We start from the raw sequence: 7,460 nt of genomic DNA, 5'->3' as shown, positions 1-7,460 counted from the left end.
AGATGTGACTACCCACCTGACTCACGAGGCGCTCTTCTGATGAACGCACGCGGTCTGGGGAAGAGAGCCAGAGAGAAGGGGATTAATTCCGTTCTCTCACTCTCTGTGCACTCGCCGTCACCCCAAGCGTCGCGCTTGTGCGGCGCCTCGGCAACCGCAGAACTGGAACAGCAGTGGTTGAACGAACATCTCTTCTTCCTCAGAAAGAGAGCAGCCCAGAGCGCAATTTACTCACAAACAGATATCACGGATACAACAATAGATAAAGGCCGCAAAACGGTCTTCCTACCTGTTTCCTCATGAGTCTGTGTAACATACATCCACACATATCGGAAAACTCATTGTGTCCGCCTTAGAGGAGTAAACTGCTCTATATAAATAGATGGCTTAGAACACAAGAATCTCTTTCCAATTTTCTGAAGACAGTCGGTTTCCTTCAGAAATACAGTGATATAAAAACACCCGCACTCAATGTATGGGAAACACTGTAGTCTCATAATTGAAGTGTAAATTCTGCAGATTACATCATTGTCCAGTATTGTACTGTCAGCAATTTATTATAAAAACTTTTTCATAATTGTAACATATGTATTTACATAATTATTCAGGTGCATGTGTAATAACTTGCGAAAACTTGACACTACAGCAGTAATTATTCGTCGTTGTCTTGTCTGATGCACTCAACCAAGCGTTCTAACCACGACCTTGCCCCTCCCCACCCCCCAACCACTCGAATTTCCGTAGGCGGGAATTATTTTAATGATATTCTAATGGACCGCTTTGTGATATCACAAAACCTGGAAAACAAAGCTGTAGTCAAAACAAGCCGTTCGTTGTAGTTCTTGAAAAGGGATTTTTAAAAAAACGAAATATCTCCCTTCGGAGGGGACTTTGAGATTTGTAAGTTTGAAGATCTTTTTTATGCCCAAACATACACACTACACACTGACTAAAATTCAAAAAGTGAAAAAGCATAATAGGACCCATTTAAACACTGCAGAGCAGGGTGGGGGAAATGTAATTCAATTTTTAAACAGAAGGGGGTACTAAGATTCTTAATAAAAGCTGCCACAATAAACTAGTCTGATAATCAGTAAAACATTGGTTCTCAACCAGGGCAAATTCACAAGACTACTTTTATATTAAATCTAACTTAATTAAAATGCTTCAAACTAAAATCAAGATCTATACCAGGTAAACGGACATCATATTTCTCACTCTGGTGAAACAACACATCTGAGGTCTCACTTAGACAATTTTGATCACTGCAACAACACAGCTGGATTGTGCTAAAGGGCTTTGAATATTGTCTTAGACAATGGGGGTCCTTGGAATCAAAGAGTTTGAGAACCAGTGGTATAGCATATTCTTTTTCTGGAGGAAAAAACAGGTAGCCTATGGCTGAGTGATAAAAGCTGTGGCCTAGGGCTAAACTACTCTTCAGTATTTCTCAACTGCCTTCATCCCTGCTCTGCTGTAATGCAACTCCAGGAATACCAGGATCAATCCATGGAAACAAAGAAATTATCTATCTATCTATCTATCTATCTATCTATCTATCTTATGCAGAGTGCATAAAAATGAACAAATGTTACCATACAAACACAAAACGAATGCTACTATACTGGGCATATGACTGAAACAAAATCTAATACAATAACTGACTGATTTTGTCCAGATTTAATGTGTTAGATGTATGACAACATCTCACAAAGGGCGTCACAAATTTACATAGGCCAAGTTTTATCATAATTTGCATTAATAATTTATAACTTCACATTTAACAGTGTAGATCTATTAGGCTTATATTAATATATTTATTAATTTTATAAAATTGCATTTAAGCAACATTTAACAATAAACGTCGTTTTACGATTTGAAGCACGTACGTTACTAAACCAGGAGAAAGAGCGCAGGTGTTTGCAGCAGGCATTGTTTTACATAAGAAACGTCGAAAAGCACGTCGAGGAATTCACAGACATGTTGAGACAAAGATTGTGTCATATGTTTTAGCAGATGAGTTTGTGCAGAAGGCATGTTTAGGAGCTCATGGATAGTGCTGCAGATATCTGCTAAGACGCTGCACACTGGAATGTGGAGAAAGCACAGGGCTGCACTGACACTGCTCGGTCTTTCTTCAGTTTAAGAGTTTGCAGCCAGGCATTAATATCCTGGCACGCGTGATACGACACAGTTGTACATCGGATTTTTTTTCTTTTTAAAAAAGTTTGATAAATGTGTTTGATTACGCAATATCAGATTGACGATACTAACGTTGCAGTTGTTTGCTTTGCAGCACACGTGCAACAACAGATATTACTGTCCTCATGCCTGTCCTTTGTTACTTGATCTCTGTTATATTTATATTTTATATAGGCCTACATAATTTTTTCCATTAATAATAATGTGACATTCATTTGCAAATAGCTACAAACATAATTGGAGATATTTACAAATCCGTAAAACAATTGTAAGTACACTTGGCTGGTGCTAGCCTGAGCAGCTGTGTGTTATACTGTGAGGCGTTGAGTTGTGATTGGTAAACTCGATTTCCTGGTACACACATGATCTGAACACTGTTGAACATCCGCATCTACATTTCTGCAAAACGAGACTAGGCGGTAAGACACTTTTACTTTACTTTATCACTTTAGTTACTCTCTAACTTTGTTTGCCGTGTTAGAAACAGCTTGTTTCGCAGCAAAGAAGTGATGCAAAGATGTAAACAATACAAAAATGCATGCATGCTGATTTTAATTTTTACAGAGTCAAACGGTTTTTTAGGATGTAAGGAATATGTGATCTTTATGATTTGCATTTTCTGATTGCCTTTCTCAAACGGGAACACTGAACTAGAGGTTTGGAGTAACTTGCAGATTTCTCTGATTTATTCTCAAGATTTCAATTCACACAAATATTATACAATTTTATTCTTAATTTGACAGGAATATGTGCTACAGTATACTGTTAATATCTGGCTTTGATGATAATTTCATTAATAAACTGCCACAAAGACAGTATTAGCCATCCTTTCACGTTCAATGTACTTTTTTGGTAAAGTCGTAGGCAACCACATCCTCTTGTAACGAAAAGACTAAACTGAGATCCTGTTCTGACTGGCTCCTGTGACACCACAGACCCTTACTGACATCCTTTATCACTCTATAAGTACAAATATGAATATATGGTAATACAATTGAGCATAATGAACAAATCCATATTGCTGTTTAAAGGGTTAGTTCACCCCAAAATGAAAATTCTGTCAATAATTACTCACCCTCATGTCGTTCAAAACCCGTAAGACCTTCATTCATCTTCGGAACACAAATTAAGATATTTATGATGGAATCTGAGAGCTCTCTGACCCTCCATAGACAGCAACGCAACTGAAATGTTCCCAGACAGAAACGAAGCAAGGACATCGGTAAAACAGTTCATGTGACATCAGTGGCTCAACTTCAATTTTGCGAAGCTACGAGAATACTTTTTGTGCGCAAAGAAAATAAAAATGACGACTTTATTCAACAATTCTTCTCCCCCGAGTTACTGTCTTCTGCCATTTTGGAGAGTATCACAATGCATATGCAAGTTTTACCCTAAGTGTAAACCACGCTGATTACGCCGATTACGTTAATGCGCGCGCTTTCCCCCCTAATGTAAACAGAGGGTCAGAGAGCTCTCAGATTCCATCAAAAATATCTTAAGTTGTGTTCCGAAGATGAACAAAGGTCTTACAGGTTTTGAACGACCTGAGGGTGAGTAATTAATGACAGAATTTTCATTTTGGGGTGAACTAACCCTTTAAGGGACAATGTACAGATGTTCTGAAATTATCACAAAAAATATTTTGGAATTATAAGCAATTGGTTGTACATTATCCTACTTATTATACTGCATGGACATAAAACATTAGCTTGTGGTCATTATTCATAAATATTTGAGTGCTGAAAGTTGCAATTGACCAATCACAACCAAGTATTCCAGAAAGCTGTGCATAAAAAAGAACATTAAAATAATAAAATATTTGCAATTAAATTGTCATAAATGTCTCATTTTGGCATTTGACTATTAAAATATGAGTAATTTTTACTTGTGCATGGATAAGAAAATTGATTTAAAGTGCTGGTGAATCACTGTTCTCTGGTCTCTATGCTGGTGTTTTAATATTATGATGGTGATGTTGAGTGTCTTTATAGCCAAACTGGTATGCTTTCATCAGCTCGATAAATTCTGTTGCAATTCTATTGCAGCCTCAAGAGAATTCGGATATGAAGTGCTTTTTTCTGAAAGCTCATTTTTTTCAAATGAGTGGAAAATTCTCACAGTGCTTTTTAACCTCGTATTAATGAATGCAGTAGATGACATACGTCATGGTGCGTCACTGAGCTGATAAATAGCCTATAAAAGGTAGCGTGAAAATGATTTTTGTAGCAATGAAAACTCTGTAGGTATTTTTTAGTACTTTTCGTTCTATCTGAAGAGCTAACCCTTTTTTCCACACAAATAAACAAGAGTTTCTGCAGCCTTCAATCCAGTCACTTGAGAAGCAGCCAAAAATATCACAATGTCTGACAGATCCGTAAATGGGAAGCTCTGTGTATTAACTGGCAGACTTCGATAAACATGATCTCTGTCTATTGATCAAGATAGCCCTTTCACTTCCTTCTTGGGGTGTTTGTTGTTCAGGCCTAGGCTTGCGCAGAACTTCCGGAGTAGAACAGAGCTGCTGGATTCAGAACAAGCCTCAAGAGGAACTGTTCAGAACTACGCCGATGTGCTTCTGTGTTTATATGGTTGTTTACATTTATTTGACTTTCAGACCCAATTTGTGAGCACATTCAGACAATATGTGACAAGCTCCATATTGCTTAGAGCGTGTCACTGATCTACACCAAATGTGGTTGAAATGAGAAGCCTACTCGTGCTACTTCCTGTTTGTGCAACAGTTTCCAGTCATGCAGATCATAAGCAAAGAGATCTTATTTTGTATGCATGCATGAGTTCTTGATTAGTCGTTTCAGATTTTTTTTCTTTTTTTTTTCCTCCTAGTAAGTTGAGGCAGCCCCTCAAGAACTTTTTTGATGTGTTGACAGGGGCAGTCAACACATCAAAAAAGTGTGTTGACCCTAACCCTAACCCAGTTGTCAGATAGCAGCAGACTTGTGCTCTCAGCTTAGTGTAGTTTGATGGATCTGTTGTGTAATCTGTCAAATTCCTTTTCAGAGCTGCTTGATGTGAACAACCGTCAAGTCAGTTTGAACCCAACTCCCATATTGTGCTAGTAGACTGCAGTGTGAAGCCTAAACAGTTGAAAAGAATAAACTCAAATGAAGTCTCTTTAAAATCTAATTTAAATCAGTTTAAATTGAGAGCAAGAGGCTTATGCTAAATTGAGAAACAACGACCTTTTAATCTCAAATGTGCCACTGCAAGTTCAGAGTCACACATTCTGCATAGATTTCAAAAATGCAAATGTTTTCAGTCAAGAGTCAGAGATTTTAGAATGAACGCAAAGTTTCTCATTGAATTCTTTTAATTATAAGTGCTGTTTTGGGAGGTACTAGAGGGGCTCTTCCCATCCTAGTGCTACTTCTCTTTGTCATTGTTTAAATGTGCGAATTAAACTAAAATTCTGGAATTTTAAAATGACCTTTGGGGGTTGCATGCTGTAGTTTTCAAGATGGTTGCATTATATTTTTGCTTTTGCTTTGACACTTCAGTCTCTTGTCCCCCTTCGTCTGCTCCACTGACATGTCAATCTGTACATGTCTAGTTTTCTTTGGCTGTGCGCATAAACTAACACTTAACTTCTGAGCATGTTCAATGATTATGATTTTTATAAGTACATGTAATGTCACCTTTGCGCAAAGTAAACCTAATTTATAAAATGGATAGACATTCTGACTGGATGAGCCACAATAATAGCCGCACATTTTATATTATTGAGCCAAAAACTGCACACAACGCATATTTATCACATTTTCTAGCGGGGCATCTATCAGCGTTGCCCTCGCGTCTCGCACAAGAGAGCGGCATGTTTAGAAAGCCATGTAAAATTAATGTAAGTTCAACTTTTAAAAAACATGTCTCAAGACTTTATGGCGGTTTTTTATGGGCTTACATTTCTGCCACAATTCTGCGCGCGAAAGATCATATTTTGAGCACACAAAAGTGCATTTTGCACGCGCGCGATCTGCAAAGAAAGATTGCGAAAAGTCTTTCGAGCGCACGGAAATCAATTTTGCATTTAAAATACGTTTTTGGATGTGTGCAGACCTTCTCTTTTGCGCGTGCAACGTTTCACTAGCTTGCTCACCTGATGCCCCCCTGCAACTTTCATCTCTCTCTCTCTCTCTCTCTCGAATTGGCGATATTTGAGAAAAGGGTTTAGCGATTTATAATTATTAGGGGGACTAGCCCCCCTCAATGTCTATGGTAGTTATCGCCCTGATCAGACATGAACATATGTTGTGGCACTATTGTGCAGTCTATAATGATATGACGTCGAACTCACGGGACGTAGAGGTTATGGGAGTTCGCCGTTGCATTGGAGAAGTTTCTGCCTTGATTCATCTCCCTCTAAATTGGACGTTTGGTTTTGAGTTTTGTTATTGATGTTTGCTTGGACTGATGTCATTGGTATACCTTACAGATACTTCCTGACATACTGACTTTCATTTACACTGACTACATTACATGTAGAATGAGAATAGTAATCGTGAGAATAGTAATCGTAACAAATAACCATTTGTTACGATTACTATTCTCAGATCGCAACAAAAGCCAGGGAGACGCCGCACACAACCACTGCTTAACACAATAAATTTATTTACAAAGTAAAATAAACATGTAATGTAGTCAGTGTAAATGAAAGTCAGTATGTCAGGAAGTATCTGTAAGGTATACCAATGACATCAGTCCAAGCAAACATCAATAACAAAACTCAAAACCAAACGTCCAATTTAGAGGGAGATGAATCAAGGCAGAAACTTCTCCAATGCAACAGCGAACTCCCATAACCTCTACGTACCGTGAGTTCTCTGGCAGACTCATGCACCAACGCCAAACAACTATTCCTCTCTCCTCATGGTTCCTGCAAGTCCTTTTTAAGACCAGTTGATTTAATCCAGGTGCAGCGCCACGTCAGCCAATCACCTGCAGACAGCCAATCACCTGTGACTTGGGAATAAACACAGAGTAACTCACTAAGACGTCACACTAGGCAGCAGGTGCAACGCATACTCAGCTTTTCGCTTCGGAGCCGAGCGATCACATAGTTTTGCTCCTGACTACTCTACTGAGAGAAGACTGAACGAGTTCAGCACGCTCTTTGGAGCTCTTGGTGTTGGTTGTATGGCGCTTCAGCGGTGGTGGTTTCCCTTGTCGAGTGGGTTGCACACATCAGGCTGCACTACCCCCTGTTTGTGTTGCAGATGATCATCTCCCCTGTGCGCCTCAGC

The sequence above is a fragment of the Sinocyclocheilus rhinocerous genome, unplaced genomic scaffold, assembly GCF_001515625.1.
Source record: "Sinocyclocheilus rhinocerous isolate Xijiao unplaced genomic scaffold, SAMN03320098_v1.1 scaffold1155, whole genome shotgun sequence".
Lineage (NCBI taxonomy): Eukaryota > Metazoa > Chordata > Actinopteri > Cypriniformes > Cyprinidae > Sinocyclocheilus > Sinocyclocheilus rhinocerous.
This window is presented reverse-complemented; position numbering follows the sequence as displayed.